Genomic DNA, 25,855 nt, shown 5'->3' with positions numbered 1-25,855 from the left:
GTGCTGAATGAATGTACGTTGAGGCTTAAGTGGCCTAAAAGTCTGAGACAACTAATACATTTTGGCTTTTTTTGTTAATAAGCCTTGGATTTTAAAGCCCATGGCAAGAGTTTGCAAGTTAAATCAGGTTCTTTCTAACTGTTGCTTGTCGGGCAATTCAGACACCATTCCTTTTTGGAGCAAAGCACTGTATACAGCCATATAGGTCAGAAAAAAATGTTTAGAAAACATTGAAAGAACTGTATTCCTAAGTATCCTTTCAGCCCTAAAACACAGCCATGCCATCAAAAACTGTCTACATTGTACGGGAATAAAACCCTAACCCTAGCTTCGGGATTTGCTAGTTAGGGTTAGGGTTCAAATATTTCTCAAAGACCATTTTCTCAATATTCCACTCATTTGACTGGGAAATTTGCTTGTCTGAATCAAAATATAAGTCTGAAAAGACAATACAACACTGCCAAAACCAAAAGAGTGTGTCAGGAATGGTCAAATTCAGTTTTGAAAGGTATTCTTTCATTGGAAACTTTGCGTTAAACGGAGTGCTGAATGAATGTACGTTGAGGCTTAAGTGGCCTAAAAGTCTGAGACAACTAATACATTTTGGCTTTATTTGTTAATAAGCCTTGGATTTTAAAGCCCATGGCAAGAGTTTGCAAGTTAAATCAGGTTCTTTCTAACTGCTGCTTGTCGGGCAATTCAGACACCATTCCTTTTTGGAGCAAAGCACTGTATACAGCCATATAGGTCAGAAAAAAATGTTTAGGAAACATTGAAAGAACTATATTCCTAAGTATCCTTTCAGCCCTAAAACACAGCCATGCCATCAAAAACTGTCTACATTGTACGGGAATAAAACCCTAACCCTAGCTTCGGGTTTTGCTAGTTAGGGTTCAAATATTTCTCAAAGACCATTTTCTCAATATTCCACTCATTTGACTGGGAAATGTGCTTGTCTGAATCAAAATATAAGTCTGAAAAGACAATACAACACTGCCAAAACCAAAAGAGTGTGTCAGGAATGGTCAAATTCAGTTTTGAAAGGTATTCTTTCATTGGAAACTTTGCGTTAAACGGAGTGCTGAATGAATGTACGTTGAGGCTTAAGTGGCCTAAAAGTCTGAGACAACTAATACATTTTGGCTTTTTTTGTTAATAAGCCTTGGATTTTAAAGCCCATGGCAAGAGTTTGCAAGTTAAATCAGGTTCTTTCTAACTGTTGCTTGTCGGGCAATTCAGACACCATTCCTTTTTGGAGCAAAGCACTGTATACAGCCATATAGGTCAGAAAAAAATGTTTAGAAAACATTGAAAGAACTGTATTCCTAAGTATCCTTTCAGCCCTAAAACACAGCCATGCCATCAAAAACTGTCTACATTGTACGGGAATAAAACCCTAACCCTAGCTTCGGGTTTTGCTAGTTAGGGTTAGGGTTCAAATATTTCTCAAAGACCATTTTCTCAATATTCCACTCATTTGACTGGGAAATTTGCTTGTCTGAATCAAAATATAAGTCTGAAAAGACAATACAACACTGCCAAAACCAAAAGAGTGTGTCAGGAATGGTCAAATTCAGTTTTGAAAGGTATTCTTTCATTGGAAACTTTGCGTTAAACGGAGTGCTGAATGAATGTACGTTGAGGCTTAAGTGGCCTAAAAGTCTGAGACAACTAATACATTTGGGCTTTATTTGTCAATAAGCCTTGGATTTTAAAGCCCATGGCAAGAGTTTGCAAGTTAAATCAGGTTCTTTCTAACTGCTGCTTGTCGGGCAATTCAGACACCATTCCTTTTTGGAGCAAAGCACTGTATACAGCCATATAGGTCAGAAAAAAATGTTTAGAAAACATTGAAAGAACTATATTCCTAAGTATCCTTTCAGCCCTAAAACACAGCCATGCCATCAAAAACTGTCTACATTGTACGGGAATAAAACACTAACCCTAGCTTCGGGTTTTGCTAGTTAGGGTTAGGGTTCAAATATTTCTCAAAGACCATTTTCTCAATATTCCACTCATTTGACTGGGAAATTTGCTTGTCTGAATCAAAATATAAGTCTGAAAAGACAATACAACACTGCCAAAACCAAAAGAGTGTGTCAGGAATGGTCAAATTCAGTTTTGAAAGGTATTCTTTCATTGGAAACTTTGCGTTAAACGGAGTGCTGAATGAACGTACGTTGAGGCTTAAGTGGCCTAAAAGTCTGAGACAACTAATACATTTTGGCTTTATTTGTTAATAAGCCTTGGATTTTAAAGCCCATGGCAAGAGTTTGCAAGTTAAATCAGGTTCTTTCTAACTGCTGCTTGTCGGGCAATTCAGACACCATTCCTTTTTGGAGCAAAGCACTGTATACAGCCATATAGGTCAGAAACAAATGTTTAGAAAACATTGAAAGAACTATATTCCTAAGTATCCTTTCAGCCCTAAAACACAGCCATGCCATCAAAAACTGTCTACATTGTACGGGAATAAAACCCTAACCCTAGCTTCGGGTTTTGCTAGTTAGGGTTAGGGTTCAAATATTTCTCAAAGACCATTTTCTCAATATTCCACTCATTTGACTGGGAAATTTGCTTGTCTGAATCAAAATATAAGTCTGAAAAGACAATACAACACTGCCAAAACCAAAAGAGTGTGTCAGGAATGGTCAAATTCAGTTTTGAAAGGTATTCTTTCATTGGAAACTTTGCGTTAAACGGAGTGCTGAATGAATGTACGTTGAGGCTTAAGTGGCCTAAAAGTCTGAGACAACTAATACATTTTGGCTTTATTTGTTAATAAGCCTTGGATTTTAAAGCCCATGGCAAGAGTTTGCAAGTTAAATCAGGTTCTTTCTAACTGCTGCTTGTCGGGCAATTCAGACACCATTCCTTTTTGGAGCAAAGCACTGTATACAGCCATATAGGTCAGAAAAAAATGTTTAGAAAACATTGAAAGAACTATATTCCTAAGTATCCTTTCAGCCCTAAAACACAGCCATGCCATCAAAAACTGTCTACATTGTACGGGAATAAAACCCTAACCCTAGCTTCGGGTTTTGCTAGTTAGGGTTAGGGTTCAAATATTTCTCAAAGACCATTTTCTCAATATTCCACTCATTTGACTGGGAAATTTGCTTGTCTGAATCAAAATATAAGTCTGAAAAGACAATACAACACTGCCAAAACCAAAAGAGTGTGTCAGGAATGGTCAAATTCAGTTTTGAAAGGTATTCTTTCATTGGAAACTTTGCGTTAAACGGAGTGCTGAATGAATTTACGTTGAGGCTTAAGTGGCCTAAAAGTCTGAGACAACTAATACATTTTGGCTTTATTTGTTAATAAGCCTTGGATTTTAAAGCCCATGGCAAGAGTTTGCAAGTTAAATCAGGTTCTTTCTAACTGCTGCTTGTCGGGCAATTCAGACACCATTCCTTTTTGGAGCAAAGCACTGTATACAGCCATATAGGTCAGAAAAAAATGTTTAGAAAACATTGAAAGAACTATATTCCTAAGTATCCTTTCAGCCCTAAAACACAGCCATGCCATCAAAAACTGTCTACATTGTACGGGAATAAAACCCTAACCCTAGCTTCGGGTTTTGCTAGTTAGGGTTAGGGTTCAAATATTTCTCAAAGACCATTTTCTCAATATTCCACTCATTTGACTGGGAAATTTGCTTGTCTGAATCAAAATATAAGTCTGAAAAGACAATACAACACTGCCAAAACCAAAAGAGTGTGTCAGGAATGGTCAAATTCAGTTTTGAAAGGTATTCTTTCATTGGAAACTTTGCGTTAAACGGAGTGCTGAATGAATGTACGTTGAGGCTTAAGTGGCCTAAAAGTCTGAGACAACTAATCCATTTTGGCTTTATTTGTTAATAAGCCTTGGATTTTAAAGCCTATGGCAAGAGTTTGCAAGTTAAATCAGGTTCTTTCTAACTGCTGCTTGTCGGGCAATTCAGACACCATTCCTTTTTGGAGCAAAGCACTGTATACAACCATACAGGTCAGAAAAAAATGTTTAGGAAACATTGAAAGAACTATATTCCTAAGTATCCTTTCAGCCCTAAAACACAGCCATGCCATCAAAAACTGCTACATTGTACGGGAATAAAACCCTAACCCTAGCTTCGGGATTTGCTAGTTAGGGTTAGGGTTCAAATATTTCTCAAAGACCATTTTCTCAATATTCCACTCATTTGACTGGGAAATTTGCTTGTCTGAATCAAAATATAAGTCTGAAAAGACAATACAACACTGCCAAAACCAAAAGAGTGTGTCAGGAATGGTCAAATTCAGTTTTGAAAGGTATTCTTTCATTGGAAACTTTGCGTTAAACGGAGTGCTGAATGAATGTACGTTGAGGCTTAAGTGGCCTAAAAGTCTGAGACAACTAATACATTTTGGCTTTATTTGTTAATAAGCCTTGGATTTTAAAGCCCATGGCAAGAGTTTGCAAGTTAAATCAGGTTCTTTCTAACTGCTGCTTGTCGGGCAATTCAGACACCATTCCTTTTTGGAGCAAAGCACTGTATACAGCCATATAGGTCAGAAAAAAATGTTTAGAAAACATTGAAAGAACTGTATTCCTAAGTATCCTTTCAGCCCTAAAACACAGCCATGCCATCAAAAACTGTCTACATTGTACGGGAATAAAACCCTAACCCTAGCTTCGGGTTTTGCTAGTTAGGGTTAGGGTTCAAATATTTCTCAAAGACCATTTTCTCAATATTCCACTCATTTGACTGGGAAATTTGCTTGTCTGAATCAAAATATAAGTCTGAAAAGACAATACAACACTGCCAAAACCAAAAGAGTGTGTCAGGAATGGTCAAATTCAGTTTTGAAAGGTATTCTTTCATTGGAAACTTTGCGTTAAACGGAGTGCTGAATGAATGTACGTTGAGGCTTAAGTGGCCTAAAAGTCTGAGACAACTAATACATTTTGGCTTTTTTTGTTAATAAGCCTTGGATTTTAAAGCCCATGGCAAGAGTTTGCAAGTTAAATCAGGTTCTTTCTAACTGTTACTTGTCGGGCAATTCAGACACCATTCCTTTTTGGAGCAAAGCACTGTATACAGCCATATAGGTCAGGAAAAAATGTTTAGAAAACATTGAAAGAACTATATTCCTAAGTATCCTTTCAGCCCTAAAACACAGCCATGCCATCAAAAACTGCTACATTGTACGGGAATAAAACCCTAACCCTAGCTTCGGGTTTTGCTAGTTAGGGTTAGGGTTCAAATATTTCTCAAAGACCATTTTCTCAATATTCCACTCATCTGACTGGGAAATTTGCTTGTCTGAATCAAAATATAAGTCTGAAAAGACAATACAACACTGCCAAAACCAAAAGAGTGTGTCAGGAATGGTCAAATTCAGTTTTGAAAGGTATTCTTTCATTGGAAACTTTGCGTTAAACGGAGTGCTGAATGAATGTACGTTGAGGCTTAAGTGGCCTAAAAGTCTGAGACAACTAATACATTTTGGCTTTATTTGTTAATAAGCCTTGGATTTTAAAGCCCATGGCAAGAGTTTGCAAGTTAAATCAGGTTCTTTCTAACTGCTGCTTGTCGGGCAATTCAGACACCATTCCTTTTTGGAGCAAAGCACTGTATACAGCCATATAGGTCAGAAAAAAATGTTTAGAAAACATTGAAAGAACTATATTCCTAAGTATCCTTTCAGCCCTAAAACACAGCCATGCCATCAAAAACTGTCTACATTGTACGGGAATAAAACCCTAACCCTAGCTTCGGGTTTTGCTAGTTAGGGTTAGGGTTCAAATATTTCTCAAAGACCATTTTCTCAATATTCCACTCATCTGACTGGGAAATTTGCTTGTCTGAATCAAAATATAAGTCTGAAAAGACAATACAACACTGCCAAAACCAAAAGAGTGTGTCAGGAATGGTCAAATTCAGTTTTGAAAGGTATTCTTTCATTGGAAACTTTGCGTTAAACGGAGTGCTGAATGAATGTACGTTGAGGCTTAAGTGGCCTAAAAGTCTGAGACAACTAATACATTTTGGCTTTATTTGTTAATAAGCCTTGGATTTTAAAGCCCATGGCAAGAGTTTGCAAGTTAAATCAGGTTCTTTCTAACTGCTGCTTGTCGGGCAATTCAGACACCATTCCTTTTTGGAGCAAAGCAATGTATACAGCCATATAGGTCAGAAAAAAATGTTTAGAAAACATTGAAAGAACTATATTCCTAAGTATCCTTTCAGCCCTAAAACACAGCCATGCCATCAAAAACTGTCTACATTGTACGGGAATAAAACCCTAACCCTAGCTTCGGGTTTTGCTAGTTAGGGTTAGGGTTCAAATATTTCTCAAAGACCATTTTCTCAATATTCCACTCATTTGAATGGGAAATTTGCTTGTCTGAATCAAAATATAAGTCTGAAAAGACAATACAACACTGCCAAAACAAAAAGAGTGTGTCAGGAATGGTCAAATTCAGTTTTGAAAGGTATTCTTTCATTGGAAACTTTGCGTTAAACGGAGTGCTGAATGAATGTACGTTGAGGCTTAAGTGGCCTAAAAGTCTGAGACAACTAATACATTTTGGCTTTATTTGTTAATAAGCCTTGGATTTTAAAGCCCATGGCAAGAGTTTGCAAGTTAAATCAGGTTCTTTCTAACTGTTGCTTGTCGGGCAATTCAGACACCATTCCTGTTTGGAGCAAAACACTGTATACAGCCATATAGGTCAGAAAAAAATGTTTAGAAAACATTGAAAGAACTATATTCCTAAGTATCCTTTCAGCCCTAAAACACAGCCATGCCATCAAAAACTGTCTACATTGTACGGGAATAAAACCCTAACCCTAGCTTCGGGTTTTGCTAGTTAGGGTTAGGGTTCAAATATTTCTCAAAGACCATTTTCTCAATATTCCACTCATTTGACTGGGAAATTTGCTTGTCTGAATCAAAATATAAGTCTGAAAAGACAATACAACACTGCCAAAACCAAAAGAGTGTGTCAGGAATGGTCAAATTCAGTTTTGAAAGGTATTCTTTCATTGGAAACTTTGCATTAAACGGAGTGCTGAATGAATGTACGTTGAGGCTTAAGTGGCCTAAAAGTCTGAGACAACTAATACATTTTGGCTTTATTTGTTAATAAGCCTTGGATTTTAAAGCCCATGGCAAGAGTTTGCAAGTTAAATCAGTTTCTTTCTAACTGTTGCTTGTCGGGCAATTCAGACACCATTCCTGTTTGGAGCAAAGCACTGTATACAGCCATATAGGTCAGAAAAAAATGTTTAGAAAACATTGAAAGAACTATATTCCTAAGTATCCTTTCAGCCCTAAAACACAGCCATGCCATCAAAAACTGTCTACATTGTACAGGAATAAAACCCTAACCCTAGCTTAGGGTTTTGCTAGTTAGTGTTAGGGTTCAAATATTTCTCAAAGCCATTTTCTCAATATTCCACTCATTTGACTGGGAAATTTGCTTGTCTGAATCAAAATATAAGTCTGAAAAGACAATACAACACTGCCAAAACCAAAAGAGTGTGTCAGGAATGGTCAAATTCAGTTTTGAAAGGTATTCTTTCATTGGAAACTTTGCGTTAAACGGAGTGCTGAATGAATGTACGTTGAGGCTTAAGTGGCCTAAAAGTCTGAGACAACTAATACATTTTGGCTTTTTTTGTTAATAAGCCTTGGATTTTAAAGCCCATGGCAAGAGTTTGTAAGTTAAATCAGGTTCTTTCTAACTGTTGCTTGTCGGGCAATTCAGACACCATTCCTTTTTGGAGCAAAGCACTGTATACAGCCATATAGGTCAGAAAAAAATGTTTAGGAAACATTGAAAGAACTATATTCCTAAGTATCCTTTCAGCCCTAAAACACAGCCATGCCATCAAAAACTGTCTACATTGTACGGGAATAAAACCCTAACCCTAGCTTCGGGTTTTGCTAGTTAGGGTTAGGGTTCAAATATTTCTCAAAGACCATTTTCTCAATATTCCACTCATTTGACTGGGAAATTTGCTTGTCTGAATCAAAATATAAGTCTGAAAAGACAATACAACACTGCCAATACCAAAAGAGTGTGTCAGGAATGGTCAAATTCAGTTTTGAAAGGTATTCTTTCATTGGAAACTTTGCGTTAAACGGAGTGCTGAATGAATGTACGTTGAGGCTTAAGTGGCCTAAAAGTCTGAGACAACTAATACATTTTGGCTTTATTTGTTAATAAGCCTTGGATTTTAAAGCCCATGGCAAGAGTTTGCAAGTTAAATCAGGTTCTTTCTAACTGTTGCTTGTCGGGCAATTCAGACACCATTCCTGTTTGGAGCAAAGCACTGTATACAGCCATATAGGTCAGAAAAAAATGTTTAGAAAACATTGAAAGAACTATATTCCTAAGTATCCTTTCAGCCCTAAAACACAGCCATGCCATCAAAAACTGTCTACATTGTACGGGAATAAAACCCTAACCCTAGCTTCGGGTTTTGCTAGTTAGGGTTAGGGTTCAAATATTTCTCAAAGACCATTTTCTCAATATTCCACTCATTTGACTGGGAAATTTGCTTGTCTGAATCAAAATATAAGTCTGAAAAGACAATACAACACTGCCAAAACCAAAAGAGTGTCAGGAATGGTCAAATTCAGTTTTGAAAGGTATTCTTTCATTGGAAACTTTGCGTTAAACGGAGTGCTGAATGAATGTACGTTGAGGCTTAAGTGGCCTAAAAGTCTGAGACAACTAATACATTTTGGCTTTTTTTTGTTAATAAGCCTTGGATTTCAAAGCCCATGGCAAGAGTTTGCAAGTTAAATCAGGTTCTTTCTAACTGCTGCTTGTCGGGCAATTCAGACACCATTCCTTTTTGGAGCAAAGCACTGTATACAGCCATATAGGTCAGAAAAAAATGTTTAGGAAACATTGAAAGAACTATATTCCTAAGTATCCTTTCAGCCCTAAAACACAGCCATGCCATCAAAAACTGTCTACATTGTACGGGAATAAAACCCTAATCCTAGCTTCGGGTTTTGCTAGTTAGGGTTAGGGTTCAAATATTTCTCAAAGACCATTTTCTCAATATTCCACTCATTTGACTGGGAAATTTGCTTGTCTGAATCAAAATATAAGTCTGAAAAGACAATACAACACTGCCAAAACCAAAAGAGTGTGTCAGGAATGGTCAAATTCAGTTTTGAAAGGTATTCTTTCATTGGAAACTTTGCGTTAAACGGAGTGCTGAATGAATGTACGTTGAGGCTTAAGTGGCCTAAAAGTCTGAGACAACTAATACATTTTGGCTTTTTTTGTTAATAAGCCTTGGATTTTAAAGCCCATGGCAAGAGTTTGCAAGTTAAATCAGGTTCTTTCTAACTGTTGCTTGTCGGGCAATTCAGACACCATTCCTGTTTGGAGCAAAGCACTGTATACAGCCATATAGGTCAGAAAAAAATGTTTAGAAAACATTGAAAGAACTATATTCCTAAGTATCCTTTCAGCCCTAAAACACAGCCATGCCATCAAAAACTGTCTACATTGTACGGGAATAAAACCCTAACCCTAGCTTCGGGTTTTGCTAGTTAGGGTTAGGGTTCAAATATTCCTCAAAGACCATTTTCTCAATATTCCACTCATTTGACTGGGAAATTTGCTTGTCTGAATCAAAATATAAGTCTGAAAAGACAATACAACACTGCCAAAACCAAAAGAGTGTGTCAGGAATGGTCAAATTCAGTTTTGAAAGGTATTCTTTCATTGGAAACTTTGCGTTAAACGGAGTGCTGAATGAATGTACGTTGAGGCTTAAGTGGCCTAAAAGTCTGAGACAACTAATACATTTTGGCTTTATTTGTTAATAAGCCTTGGATTTTAAAGCCCATGGCAAGAGTTTGCAAGATAAATCAGGTTCTTTCTAACTGCTGCTTGTCGGGCAATTCAGACACCATTCCTTTTTGGAGCAAAGCACTGTATACAGCCATATAGGTCAGAAATAAATGTTTAGGAAACATTGAAAGAACTATATTCCTAAGTATCCTTTCAGCCCTAAAACACAGCCATGCCATCAAAAACTGTCTACATTGTACGGGAATAAAACCCTAACCCTAGCTTCGGGTTTTGCTAGTTAAGGTTAGGGTTCAAATATTTCTCAAAGACCATTTTCTCAATATTCCACTCATTTGACTGGGAAATTTGCTTGTCTGAATCAAAATATAAGTCTGAAAAGACAATGCAACACTGCCAAAACCAAAAGAGTGTGTCAGGAATGGTCAAATTCAGTTTTGAAAGGGATTCTTTCATTGGAAACTTTGCGTTAAACGGAGTGCTGAATGAATGTACGTTGAGGCTTAAGTGGCCTAAAAATCTGAGACAACTAATACATTTTGGCTTTATTTGTTAATAAGCCTTGGATTTTAAAGCCCATGGCAAGAGTTTGCAAGTTAAATCAGGTTCTTTCTAACTGCTGCTTGTCGGGCAATTCAGACACCATTCCTTTTTGGAGCAAAGCACTGTATACAGCCATATAGGTTAGGAAAAAATGTTTAGAAAACATTGAAAGAACTATATTCCTAAGTATCCTTTCAGCCCTAAAACACAGCCATGCCATCAAAAACTGTCTACATTGTACGGGAATAAAACCCTAACCCTAGCTTCGGGTTTTGCTAGTTAGGGTTAGGGTTCAAATATTTCTCAAAGACCATTTTCTCAATATTCCACTCATTTGACTGGGAAATTTGCTTGTCTGAATCAAAATATAAGTCTGAAAAGACAATACAACACTGCCAAAACCAAAAGAGTGTGTCAGGAATGGTCAAATTCAGTTTTGAAAGGTATTCTTTCATTGGAAACTTTGCGTTAAACGGAGTGCTGAATGAATGTACGTTGAGGCTTAAGTGGCCTAAAAGTATGAGACAACTAATACATTTTGGCTTTTTTTGTTAATAAGCCTTGGATTTTAAAGCCCATGGCAAGAGTTTGCAAGTTAAATCAGGTTCTTTCTAACTGTTGCTTGTCGGGCAATTCAGACACCATTCCTTTTTGGAGCAAAGCACTGTATACAGCCATATAGGTCAGAAAAAAATGTTTAGAAAACATTGAAAGAACTATATTCCTAAGTATCCTTTCAGCCCTAAAACACAGCCATGCCATCAAAAACTGTCTACATTGTACGGGAATAAAACCCTAACCCTAGCTTCGGGTTTTGCTAGTTAGGGTTAGGGTTCAAATATTTCTCAAAGACCATTTTCTCAATATTCCACTCATTTGACTGGGAAATTTGCTTGTCTGAATCAAAATATAAGTCTGAAAAGACAATACAACACTGCCAATACCAAAAGACTGTGTCAGGAATGGTCAAATTCAGTTTTGAAAGGTATTCTTTCATTGGAAACTTTGCGTTAAACGGAGTGCTGAATGAATGTACGTTGAGGCTTAAGTGGCCTAAAAGTCTGAGACAACTAATACATTTTGGCTTTATTTGTTAATAAGCCTTGGATTTTAAAGCCCATGGCAAGAGTTTGCAAGTTAAATCAGGTTCTTTCTAACTGTTGCTTGTCGGGCAATTCAGACACCATTCCTTTTTGGAGCAAAGCACTGTATACAGCCATATAGGTCAGAAATAAATGTTTAGGAAACATTGAAAGAACTATATTCCTAAGTATCCTTTCAGCCCTAAAACACAGCCATGCCATCAAAAACTGTCTACATTGTACGGGAATAAAACCCTAACCCTAGCTTCGGGTTTTGCTAGTTAAGGTTAGGGTTCAAATATTTCTCAAAGACCATTTTCTCAATATTCCACTCATTTGACTGGGAAATTTGCTTGTCTGAATCAAAATATAAGTCTGAAAAGACAATGCAACACTGCCAAAACCAAAAGAGTGTGTCAGGAATGGTCAAATTCAGTTTTGAAAGGTATTCTTTCATTGGAAACTTTGCGTTAAACGGAGTGCTGAATGAATGTACGTTGAGGCTTAAGTGGCCTAAAAACCTGAGACAACTAATACATTTTGGCTTTATTTGTTAATAAGCCTTGGATTTTAAAGCCCATGGCAAGAGTTTGCAAGTTAAATCAGGTTCTTTCTAACTGCTGCTTGTCGGGCAATTCAGACACCATTCCTTTTTGGAGCAAAGCACTGTATACAGCCATATAGGTCAGGAAAAAAAGTTTAGAAAACATTGAAAGAACTATATTCCTAAGTATCCTTTCAGCCCTAAAACACAGCCATGCCATCAAAAACTGTCTACATTGTACGGGAATAAAACCCTAACCCTAGCTTCGGGTTTTGCTAGTTAGGGTTAGGGTTCAAATATTTCTCAAAGACCATTTTCTCAATATTCCACTCATTTGACTGGGAAATTTGCTTGTCTGAATCAAAATATAAGTCTGAAAAGACAATACAACACTGCCAAAACCAAAAGAGTGTGTCAGGAATGGTCAAATTCAGTTTTGAAAGGTATTCTTTCATTGGAAACTTTGCGTTAAACGGAGTGCTGAATGAATGTACGTTGAGGCTTAAGTGGCCTAAAAGTCTGAGACAACTAATACATTTTGGCTTTATTTGTTAATAAGCCTTGGATTTTAAAGCCCATGGCAAGAGTTTGCAAGTTAAATCAGGTTCATTCTAACTGTTGCTTGTCGGGCAATTCAGACACCATTCCTGTTTGGAGCAAAGCACTGTATACAGCCATATAGGTCAGAAAAAAATGTTTAGAAAACATTGAAAGAACTATATTCCTAAGTATCCTTTCAGCCCTAAAACACAGCCATGCCATCACAAACTGTCTACATTGTACGGGAATAAAACCCTAACCCTAGCTTCGGGTTTTGCTAGTTAGGGTTAGGGTTCAAATATTTCTCAAAGACCATTTTCTCAATATTCCACTCATTTGACTGGGAAATTTGCTTGTCTGAATCAAAATATAAGTCTGAAAAGACAATACAACACTGCCAAAACCAAAAGAGTGTGTCAGGAATGGTCAAATTCAGTTTTGAAAGGTATTCTTTCATTGGAAACTTTGCGTTAAACGGAGTGCTGAATGAATGTACGTTGAGGCTTAAGTGGCCTAAAAATCTGAGACAACTAATACATTTTGGTTTTATTTGTTAATAAGCCTTGGATTTTAAAGCCCATGGCAAGAGTTTGCAAGTTAAATCAGGTTCTTTCTAACTTCTGCTTGTCGGGCAATTCAGACACCATTCCTTTTTGGAGCAAAGCACTGTATACAGCCATATAGGTCAGAAAAAAATGTTTAGAAAACATTGAAAGAACTATATTCCTAAGTATCCTTTCAGCCCTAAAACACAGCCATGCCATCAAAAACTGTCTACATTGTACGGGAATAAAACCCTAACCCTAGCTTCGGGTTTTGCTAGTTAGGGTTAGGGTTCAAATATTTCTCAAAGACCATTTTCTCAATATTCCACTCATTTGACTGGGAAATTTGCTTGTCTGAATCAAAATATAAGTCTGAAAAGACAATACAACACTGCCAAAACCAAAAGAGTGTGTCAGGAATGGTCAAATTCAGTTTTGAAAGGTATTCTTTCATTGGAAACTTTGCGTTAAACGGAGTGCTGAATGAATGTACGTTGAGGCTTAAGTGGCCTAAAAGTCTGAGACAACTAATACATTTTGGCTTTTTTTGTTAATAAGCCTTGGATTTTAAAGCCCATTGCAAGAGTTTGCAAGTTAAATCAGGTTCTTTCTAACTGTTGCTTGTCGGGCAATTCAGACACCATTCCTTTTTGGAGCAAAGCACTGTATACAGCCATATAGGTCAGAAAAAAATGTTTAGAAAACATTGAAAGAACTATATTCCTAAGTATCCTTTCAGCCCTAAAACACAGCCATGCCATCAAAAACTGTCTACATTGTACGGGAATAAAACCCTAACCCTAGCTTCGGGTTTTGCTAGTTAGGGTTAGGGTTCAAATATTTCTCAAAGACCATTTTCTCAATATTCCACTCATTTGACTGGGAAATTTGCTTGTCTGAATCAAAATATAAGTCTGAAAAGACAATACAACACTGCCAATACCAAAAGAGTGTGTCAGGAATGGTCAAATTCAGTTTTGAAAGGTATTCTTTCATTGGAAACTTTGCGTTAAACGGAGTGCTGAATGAATGTACGTTGAGGCTTAAGTGGCCTAAAAGTCTGAGACAACTAATACATTTTGGCTTTATTTGTTAATAAGCCTTGGATTTTAAAGCCCATGGCAAGAGTTTGCAAGTTAAATCAGGTTCTTTCTAACTGTTGCTTGTCGGGCAATTCAGACACCATTCCTGTTTGGAGCAAAGCACTGTATACAGCCATATAGGTCAGAAAAAAATGTTTAGAAAACATTGAAAGAACTATATTCCTAAGTATCCTTTCAGCCCTAAAACACAGCCATGCCATCAAAAACTGTCTACATTGTACGGGAATAAAACCCTAACCCTAGCTTCGGGTTTTGCTAGTTAGGGTTAGGGTTCAAATATTCCTCAAAGACCATTTTCTCAATATTCCACTCATTTGACTGGGAAATTTGCTTGTCTGAATCAAAATATAAGTCTGAAAAGACAATACAACACTGCCAAAACCAAAAGAGTGTGTCAGGAATGGTCAAATTCAGTTTTGAAAGGTATTCTTTCATTGGAAACTTTGCGTTAAACGGAGTGCTGAATGAATGTACGTTGAGGCTTAAGTGGCCTAAAAGTCTGAGACAACTAATACATTTTGGCTTTATTTGTTAATAAGCCTTGGATTTTAAAGCCCATGGCAAGAGTTTGCAAGTTAAATCAGGTTCTTTCTAACTGCTGCTTGTCGGGCAATTCAGACACCATTCCTTTTTGGAGCAAAGCACTGTATACAGCCATATAGGTCAGAAATAAATGTTTAGGAAACATTGAAAGAACTATATTCCTAAGTATCCTTTCAGCCCTAAAACACAGCCATGCCATCAAAAACTGTCTACATTGTACGGGAATAAAACCCTAACCCTAGCTTCGGGTTTTGCTAGTTAAGGTTAGGGTTCAAATATTTCTCAAAGACCATTTTCTCAATATTCCACTCATTTGACTGGGAAATTTGCTTGTCTGAATCAAAATATAAGTCTGAAAAGACAATGCAACACTGCCAAAACCAAAAGAGTGTGTCAGGAATGGTCAAATTCAGTTTTGAAAGGTATTCTTTCATTGGAAACTTTGCGTTAAACGGAGTGCTGAATGAATGTACGTTGAGGCTTAAGTGGCCTAAAAATCTGAGACAACTAATACATTTTGGCTTTATTTGTTAATATGCCTTGGATTTTAAAGCCCATGGCAAGAGTTTGCAAGTTAAATCAGGTTCTTTCTAACTGCTGCTTGTCGGGCAATTCAGACACCATTCCTTTTTGGAGCAAAGCACTGTATACAGCCATATAGGTCAGGAAAAAATGTTTAGAAAACATTGAAAGAACTATATTCCTAAGTATCCTTTCAGCCCTAAAACACAGCCATGCCATCAAAAACTGTCTACATTGTACGGGAATAAAACCCTAACCCTAGCTTCGGGTTTTGCTAGTTAGGGTTAGGGTTCAAATATTTCTCAAAGACCATTTTCTCAATATTCCACTCATTTGACTGGGAAATTTGCTTGTCTGAATCAAAATATAAGTCTGAAAAGACAATACAACACTGCCAAAACCAAAAGAGTGTGTCAGGAATGGTCAAATTCAGTTTTGAAAGGTATTCTTTCATTGGAAACTTTGCGTTAAACGGAGTGCTGAATGAATGTACGTTGAGGCTTAAGTGGCCTAAAAGTCTGAGACAACTAATACATTTTGGCTTTATTTGTTAATAAGCCTTGGATTTTAAAGCCCATGGCAAGAGTTTGCAAGTTAAATCAGGTTCATTCTAACTGTTGCTTGTCGGGCAATTCAGACACCATTCCTGTTTGGAGCAAAGCACTGTATACAGCCATATAGGTCAGAAAAAAATGTTTAGAAAACATTGAAAGAACTATATTCCTAAGTATCCTTTCAGCCCTAAAACACAGCCATGCCATCACAAACTGTCTACATTGTACGGGAATAAAACCCTAACCCTAGCTTCGGGTTTTGCTAGTTAGGGTTAGGGTTCAAATATTTCTCAAAGACCATTTTCTCAATATTCCACTCATTTGACTGGGAAATTTGCTTGTCTGAATCAAAATATAAGTCTGAAAAGACAATACAACACTGCCAAAACCAAAAGAGTGTGTCAGGAATGGTCAAATTCAGTTTTGAAAGGTATTCTTTCATTGGAAACTTTGCGTTAAACGGAGTGCTGAATGAATGTACGTTGAGGCTTAAGTGGCCTAAAAGTCTGAGACAACTAATACATTTTGGCTTTATTTGTTAATAAGCCTTGGATTTTAAAGCCCATGGCAAGAGTTTGCAAGTTAAATCAGGTTCTTTCTAACTGTTGCTTGTCGGGCAATTCAGACACCATTCCTTTTTGGAGCAAAGCACTGTATACAGCCATATAGGTCAGAAAAAAATGTTTAGAAAACATTGAAAGAACTATATTCCTAAGTATCCTTTCAGCCCTAAAACACAGCCATGCCATCAAAAACTGTCTACATTGTACGGGAATAAAACCCTAACCCTAGCTTCGGGTTTTGCTAGTTAGGGTTAGGGTTCAAATATTTCTCAAAGACCATTTTCTCAATATTCCACTCATTTGACTGGGAAATTTGCTTGTCTGAATCAAAATATAAGTCTGAAAAGACAATACAACACTGCCAAAACCAAAAGAGTGTGTCAGGAATGGTCAAATTCAGTTTTGAAAGGTATTCTTTCATTGGAAACTTTGCGTTAAACGGAGTGCTGAATGAATGTACGTTGAGGCTTAAGTGGCCTAAAAGTCTGAGACAACTAATACATTTTGGCTTTATTTGTTAATAAGCCTTGGATTTTAAAGCCCATGGCAAGAGTTTGCAAGTTAAATCAGGTTCTTTCTAACTGCTGCTTGTCGGGCAATTCAGACACCATTCCTTTTTGGAGCAAAGCACTGTATACAACCATATAGGTCAGAAAAAAATGTTTAGGAAACATTGAAAGAACTATATTCCTAAGTATCCTTTCAGCCCTAAAACACAGCCATGCCATCAAAAACTGTCTACATTGTACGGGAATAAAACCCTAACCCTAGCTTCGGGTTTTGCTAGTTAGGGTTAGGGTTCAAATATTTCTCAAAGACCATTTTCTCAATATTCCACTCATTTGACTGGGAAATTTGCTTGTCTGAATCAAAATATAAGTCTGAAAAGACAATACAACACTGCCAAAACCAAAAGAGTGTGTCAGGAATGGTCAAATTCAGTTTTGAAAGGTATTCTTTCATTGGAAACTTTGCGTTAAACGGAGTGCTGAATGAATGTACGTTGAGGCTTAAGTGGCCTAAAAGTCTGAGACAACTAATGCATTTTGGCTTTATTTGTTAATAAGCCTTGGATTTTAAAGCCCATGGCAAGAGTTTGCAAGTTAAATCAGGTTCTTTCTAAGTGTTGCTTGTCGGGCAATTCAGACACCATTCCTTTTTGGAGCAAAGCACTGTATACAGCCATATAGGTCAGAAAAAAATGTTTAGAAAACATTGAAAGAACTATATTCCTCAGTATCCTTTCAGCCCTAAAACACAGCCATGCCATCAAAAACTGTCTACATTGTACGGGAATAAAACCCTAACCCTAGCTTCGGGTTTTGCTAGTTAGGGTTAGGGTTCAAATATTTCTCAAAGACCATTTTCTCAATATTCCACTCATTTGACTGGGAAATTTGCTTGTCTGAATCAAAATATAAGTCTGAAAAGACAATACAACACTGCCAAAACCAAAAGAGTGTGTCAGGAATGGTCAAATTCAGTTTTGAAAGGTATTCTTCATTGGAAACTTTGCGTTAAACAGAGTGCTGAATGAATGTACGTTGAGGCTTAAGTGGCCTAAAAGTCTGAGACAACTAATACATTTTGGCTTTATTTGTTAATAAGCCTTGGATTTTAAAGCCCATGGCAAGAGTTTGCAAGTTAAATCAGGTTCTTTCTAATTGTTGTTTGTCGGGCAATTCAGACACCATTCCTTTTTGGAGCAAAGCACTGTATACAGCCATATAGGTCAGGAAAAAATGTTTAGAAAACATTGAAAGAACTATATTCCTAAGTATCCTTTCAGCCCTAAAACACAGCCATGCCATCAAAAACTGTCTACATTGTACGGGAATAAAACCCTAACCCTAGCTTCGGGTTTTGCTAGTTAGGGTTAGGGTTCAAATATTTCTCAAAGACTATTTTCTCAATATTCCACTCATTTGACTGGGAAATTTGCTTGTCTGAATCAAAATATAAGTCTGAAAAGACAATACAACACTGCCAAAACCAAAAGAGTGTGTCAGGAATGGTCAAATTCAGTTTTGAAAGGTATTCTTTCATTGGAAACTTTGCGTTAAACGGAGTGCTGAATGAATGTACGTTGAGGCTTAAGTGGCCTAAAAGTCTGAGACAACTAATACATTTTGGCTTTATTTGTTAATAAGCCTTGGATTTTAAAGCCCATGGCAAGAGTTTGCAAGTTAAATCAGGTTCTTTCTAACTGTTGCTTGTCGGGCAATTCAGACACCATTCCTGTTTGGAGCAAAGCACTGTATACAGCCATATAGGTCAGAAAAAAATGTTTAGAAAACATTGAAAGAACTATATTCCTCAGTATCCTTTCAGCCCTAAAACACAGCCATGCCATCAAAAACTGTCTACATTGTACGGGAATAAAACCCTAACCCTAGCTTCGGGTTTTGCTAGTTAGGGTTAGGGTTCAAATATTTCTCAAAGACCATTTTCTCAATATTCCACTCATTTGACTGGGAAATTTGCTTGTCTGAATCAAAATATAAGTCTGAAAAGACAATACAACACTGCCAAAACCAAAAGAATGTGTCAGGAATGGTCAAATTCAGTTTTGAAAGGTATTCTTCATTGGAAACTTTGCGTTAAACGGAGTGCTGAATGAATGTACGTTGAGGCTTAAGTGGCCTAAAAGTCTGAGACAACTAATACATTTTGGCTTTATTTGTTAATAAGCCTAGGATTTTAAAGCCCATGGCAAGAGTTTGCAAGTTAAATCAGGTTCTTTCTAACTGTTGTTTGTCGGGCAATTCAGACACCATTCCTTTTTGGAGCAAAGCACTGTATACAGCCATATAGGTCAGGAAAAAATGTTTAGAAAACATTGAAAGAACTATATTCCTAAGTATCCTTTCAGCCCTAAAACACAGCCGTGCCATCAAAAACTGTCTACATTGTACGGGAATAAAACCCTAACCCTAGCTTCGGGTTTTGCTAGTTAGGGTTAGGGTTCAAATATTTCTCAAAGACCATTTTCTCAATATTCCACTCATTTGACTGGGAAATTTGCTTGTCTGAATCAAAATATAAGTCTGAAAAGACAATACAACACTGCCAAAACCAAAAGAGTGTGTCAGGAATGGTCAAATTCAGTTTTGAAAGGTATTCTTTCATAAGAAACTTTACGTTAAACGGAGTGCTGAATGAATGTACGTTGAGGCTTAAGTGGCCTAAAAGTCTGAGACAACTAATACATTTTGGCTTTATTTGTTAATAAGCCTTGGATTTTAAAGCCCATGGCAAGAGTTTGCAAGTTAAATCAGGTTCTTTCTAACTGTTGCTTGTCGGGCAATTCAGACACCATTCCTTTTTGGAGCAAAGCACTGTATACAGCCATATAGGTCAGAAAAAAATGTTTAGAAAACATTGAAAGAACTATATTCCTAAGTATCCTTTCAGCCCTAAAACACAGCCATGCCATCAAAAACTGTCTACATTGTACGGGAATAAAACCCTAACCCTAGCTTCGGGTTTTGCTAGTTAGGGTTAGGGTTCAAATATTTCTCAAAGACCATTTTCTCAATATTCCACTCATTTGACTGGGAAATTTGCTTGTCTGAATCAAAATATAAGTCTGAAAAGACAATACAACACTGCCAAAACCAAAAGAGTGTGTCAGGAATGGTCAAATTCAGTTTTGAAAGGTATTCTTTCATTGGAAACTTTGCGTTAAACGGAGTGCTGAATGAATGTACGTTGAGGCTTAAGTGGCCTAAAAGTCTGAGACAACTAATACATTTTGGCTTTATTTGTTAATAAGCCTTGGATTTTAAAGCCCATGGCAAGAGTTTGCAAGTTAAATCAGGTTCTTTCTAACTGTTGCTTGTCGGGCAATTCAGACACCATTCCTTTTTGGAGCAAAGCACTGTATACAGCCATATAGGTCAGAAAAAAATGTTTAGAAAACATTGAAAGAACTATATTCCTAAGTATCCTTTCAGCCCTAAAACACAGCCATGCCATCAAAAACTGTCTACATTTTACAGGAATAAAACCCTAACCCTAGCTTCGGGTTTTGCTAGTTAGGGTTAGGGTTCAAATATTTCTCAAAGACCATTTTCTCAATATTCCACTCATTTGACTGGGAAATTTGCTTGTCTGAATCAAAATATAAGTCTGAAAAGACAATACAACACTGCCAAAACCAAAAGAGTGTGTCAGGAATGGTCAAATTCAGTTTTGAAAGGTATTCTTTCATTGGAAACTTTGCGTTAAACGGAGTGCTGAATGAATGTACGTTGAGGCTTAAGTGGCCTAAAAGTCTGAGACAACTAATGCATTTTGGCTTTATTTGTTAATAAGCCTTGGATTTTAAAGCCCATGGCAAGAGTTTGCAAGTTAAATCAGGTTCTTTCTAACTGTTGCTTGTCGGGCAATTCAGACACCATTCCTTTTTGGAGCAAAGCACTGTATACAGCCATATAGGTCAGGAAAAAATGTTTAGAAAACATTGAAAGAACTATATTCCTAAGTATCCTTTCAGCCCTAAAACACAGCCATGCCATCAAAAACTGTCTACATTGTACGGGAATAAAACCCTAACCCTAGCTTCGGGTTTTGCTAGTTAGGGTAAGGGTTCAAATATTTCTCAAAGACCATTTTCTCAATATTCCACTCATTTGACTGGGAAATTTGCTTGTCTGAATCAAAATATAAGTCTGAAAAGACAATACAACACTGCCAAAACCAAAAGAGTGTGTCAGGAATGGTCAAATTCAGTTTTGAAAGGTATTCTTCATTGGAAACTTTGCGTTAAACGGAGTGCTGAATGAATGTACGTTGAGGCTTAAGTGGCCTAAAAGTCTGAGACAACTAATACATTTTGGCTTTATTTGTTAATAAGCCTTGGATTTTAAAGCCCATGGCAAGAGTTTGCAAGTTAAATCAGGTTCTTTCTAACTGTTGCTTGTCGGGCAATTCAGACACCATTCCTGTTTGGAGCAAAGCACTGTATACAGCCATATAGGTCAGAAAAAAATGTTTAGAAAACATTGAAAGAACTATATTCCTCAGTATCCTTTCAGCCCTAAAACACAGCCATGCCATCAAAAACTGTCTACATTGTACGGGAATAAAACCCTAACCCTAGCTTCGGGTTTTGCTAGTTAGGGTTAGGGTTCAAATATTTCTCAAAGACCATTTTCTCAATATTCCACTCATTTGACTGGGAAATTTGCTTGTCTGAATCAAAATATAAGTCTGAAAAGACAATACAACACTGCCAAAACCAAAAGAATGTGTCAGGAATGGTCAAATTCAGTTTTGAAAGGTATTCTTCATTGGAAACTTTGCGTTAAACGGAGTGCTGAATGAATGTACGTTGAGGCTTAAGTGGCCTAAAAGTCTGAGACAACTAATACATTTTGGCTTTATTTGTTAATAAGCCTAGGATTTTAAAGCCCATGGCAAGAGTTTGCAAGTTAAATCAGGTTCTTTCTAACTGTTGTTTGTCGGGCAATTCAGACACCATTCCTTTTTGGAGCAAAGCACTGTATACAGCCATATAGGTCAGGAAAAAATGTTTAGAAAACATTGAAAGAACTATATTCCTAAGTATCCTTTCAGCCCTAAAACACAGCCATGCCATCAAAAACTGTCTACATTGTACAGGAATAAAACCCTAACCCTAGCTTCGGGTTTTGCTAGTTAGGGTTAGGGTTCAAATATTTCTCAAAGACCATTTTCTCAATATTCCACTCATTTGACTGGGAAATTTGCTTGTCTGAATCAAAATATAAGTCTGAAAAGACAATACAACACTGCCAAAACCAAAAGAGTGTGTCAGGAATGGTCAAATTCAGTTTTGAAAGGTATTCTTTCATAAGAAACTTTACGTTAAACGGAGTGCTGAATGAATGTACGTTGAGGCTTAAGTGGCCAAAAAGTCTGAGACAACTAATACATTTTGGCTTTATTTGTTAATAAGCCTTGGATTTTAAAGCCCATGGCAAGAGTTTGCAAGTTAAATCAGGTTCTTTCTAACTGTTGCTTGTCGGGCAATTCAGACACCATTCCTTTTTGGAGCAAAGCACTGTATACAGCCATATAGGTCAGAAAAAAATGTTTAGAAAACATTGAAAGAACTATATTCCTAAGTATCCTTTCAGCCCTAAAACACAGCCATGCCATCAAAAACTGTCTACATTGTACGGGAATAAAACCCTAACCCTAGCTTCGGGTTTTGCTAGTTAGGGTTAGGGTTCAAATATTTCTCAAAGACCATTTTCTCAATATTCCACTCATTTGACTGGGAAATTTGCTTGTCTGAATCAAAATATAAGTCTGAAAAGACAATACAACACTGCCAAAACCAAAAGAGTGTGTCAGGAATGGTCAAATTCAGTTTTGAAAGGTATTCTTTCATTGGAAACTTTGCGTTAAACGGAGTGCTGAATGAATGTACGTTGAGGCTTAAGTGGCCTAAAAGTCTGAGACAACTAATACATTTTGGCTTTATTTGTTAATAAGCCTTGGATTTTAAAGCCCATGGCAAGAGTTTGCAAGTTAAATCAGGTTCTTTCTAACTGTTGCTTGTCGGGCAATTCAGACACCATTCCTTTTTGGAGCAAAGCACTGTATACAGCCATATAGGTCAGAAAAAAATGTTTAGAAAACATTGAAAGAACTATATTCCTAAGTATCCTTTCAGCCCTAAAACACAGCCATGCCATCAAAAACTGTCTACATTGTACAGGAATAAAACCCTAACCCTAGCTTCGGATTTTGCTAGTTAGGGTTAGGGTTCAAATATTTCTCAAAGACCATTTTCTCAATATTCCACTCATTTGACTGGGAAATTTGCTTGTCTGAATCAAAATATAAGTCTGAAAAGACAATACAACACTGCCAAAACCAAAAGAGTGTGTCAGGAATGGTCAAATTCAGTTTTGAAAGGTATTCTTTCATTGGAAACTTTGCGTTAAACGGAGTGCTGAATGAATGTACGTTGAGGCTTAAGTGGCCTAAAAGTCTGAGACAACTAATGCATTTTGGCTTTATTTGTTAATAAGCCTTGGATTTTAAAGCCCATGGCAAGAGTTTGCAAGTTAAATCAGGTTCTTTCTAACTGTTGCTTGTCGGGCAATTCAGACACCATTCCTTTTTGGAGCAAAGCACTGTATACAGCCATATAGGTCAGGAAAAAATGTTTAGAAAACATTGAAAGAACTATATTCCTAAGTATCCTTTCAGCCCTAAAACACAGCCATGCCATCAAAAACTGTCTACATTGTACGGGAATAAAACCCTAACCCTAGCTTCGGGTTTTGCTAGTTAGGGTAAGGGTTCAAATATTTCTCAAAGACCATTTTCTCAATATTCCACTCATTTGACTGGGAAATTTGCTTGTCTGAATCAAAATATAAGTCTGAAAAGACAATACAACACTGCCAAAACCAAAAGAGTGTGTCAGGAATGGTCAAATTCAGTTTTGAAAGGTATTCTTTCATTGGAAACTTTACGTTAAACGGAGTGCTGAATGAATGTACGTTGAGGCTTAAGTGGCCTAAAAGTCTGAGACAACTAATACATTTTAGCTTTATTTGTTAATAAGCCTTGGATTTTAAAGCCCATGGCAAGAGTTTGCAAGTTAAATCAGGTTCTTTCTAACTGTTGCTTGTCGGGCAATTCAGACACCATTCCTTTTTGGAGCAAAGCACTGTATACAGCCATATAGGTCAGAAAAAAATGTTTAGAAAACATTGAAAGAACTATATTCCTAAGTATCCTTTCAGCCCTAAAACACAGCCATGCCATCAAAAACTGTCTACATTGTACGGGAATAAAACCCTAACCCTAGCTTCGGGTTTTGCTAGTTAGGGTTAGGGTTCAAATATTTCTCAAAGACCATTTTCTCAATATTCCACTCATTTGACTGGGAAATTTGCTTGTCTGAATCAAAATATAAGTCTGAAAAGACAATACAACACTGCCAAAACCAAAAGAGTGTGTCAGGAATGGTCAAATTCAGTTTTGAAAGGTATTCTTCATTGGAAACTTTGCGTTAAACGGAGTGCTGAATGAATGTACGTTGAGGCTTAAGTGGCCTAAAAGTCTGAGACAACTAATACATTTTGGCTTTATTTGTTAATAAGCCTTGGATTTTAAAGCCCATGGCAAGAGTTTGCAAGTTAAATCAGGTTCTTTCTAACTGTTGCTTGTCGGGCAATTCAGACACCATTCCTTTTTGGAGCAAAGCACTGTATACAGCCATATAGGTCAGAAAAAAATGTTTAGAAAACATTGAAAGAACTATATTCCTAAGTATCCTTTCAGCCCTAAAACACAGCCATGCCATCAAAAACTGTCTACATTTTACAGGAATAAAACCCTAACCCTAGCTTCGGGTTTTGCTAGTTAGGGTTAGGGTTCAAATATTTCTCAAAGACCATTTTCTCAATATTCCACTCATTTGACTGGGAAATTTGCTTGTCTGAATCAAAATATAAGTCTGAAAAGACAATACAACACTGCCAAAACCAAAAGAGTGTGTCAGGAATGGTCAAATTCAGTTTTGAAAGGTATTCTTTCATTGGAAACTTTGCGTTAAACGGAGTGCTGAATGAATGTACGTTGAGGCTTAAGTGGCCTAAAAGTCTGAGACAACTAATGCATTTTGGCTTTATTTGTTAATAAGCCTTGGATTTTAAAGCCCATGGCAAGAGTTTGCAAGTTAAATCAGGTTCTTTCTAACTGTTGCTTGTCGGGCAATTCAGACACCATTCCTTTTTGGAGCAAAGCACTGTATACAGCCATATAGGTCAGGAAAAAATGTTTAGAAAACATTGAAAGAACTATATTCCTAAGTATCCTTTCAGCCCTAAAACACAGCCATGCCATCAAAAACTGTCTACATTGTACGGGAATAAAACCCTAACCCTAGCTTCGGGTTTTGCTAGTTAGGGTTAGGGTTCAAATATTTCTCAAAGACCATTTTCTCAATATTCCACTCATTTGACTGGGAAATTTGCTTGTCTGAATCAAAATATAAGTCTGAAAAGACAATACAACACTGCCAAAACCAAAAGAATGTGTCAGGAATGGTCAAATTCAGTTTTGAAAGGTATTCTTCATTGGAAACTTTGCGTTAAACGGAGTGCTGAATGAATGTACGTTGAGGCTTAAGTGGCCTAAAAGTCTGAGACAACTAATACATTTTGGCTTTATTTGTTAATAAGCCTAGGATTTTAAAGCCCATGGCAAGAGTTTGCAAGTTAAATCAGGTTCTTTCTAACTGTTGTTTGTCGGGCAATTCAGACACCATTCCTTTTTGGAGCAAAGCACTGTATACAGCCATATAGGTCAGGAAAAAATGTTTAGAAAACATTGAAAGAACTATATTCCTAAGTATCCTTTCAGCCCTAAAACACAGCCATGCCATCAAAAACTGTCTACATTGTACAGGAATAAAACCCTAACCCTAGCTTCGGGTTTTGCTAGTTAGGGTTAGGGTTCAAATATTTCTCAAAGACCATTTTCTCAATATTCCACTC

Source organism: Atractosteus spatula, chromosome 6 (assembly GCF_055471065.1).
Source record: "Atractosteus spatula isolate fAtrSpa1 chromosome 6, fAtrSpa1.hap1, whole genome shotgun sequence".
Lineage (NCBI taxonomy): Eukaryota > Metazoa > Chordata > Actinopteri > Semionotiformes > Lepisosteidae > Atractosteus > Atractosteus spatula.
Note: the sequence above shows the minus strand (reverse complement) of the source record.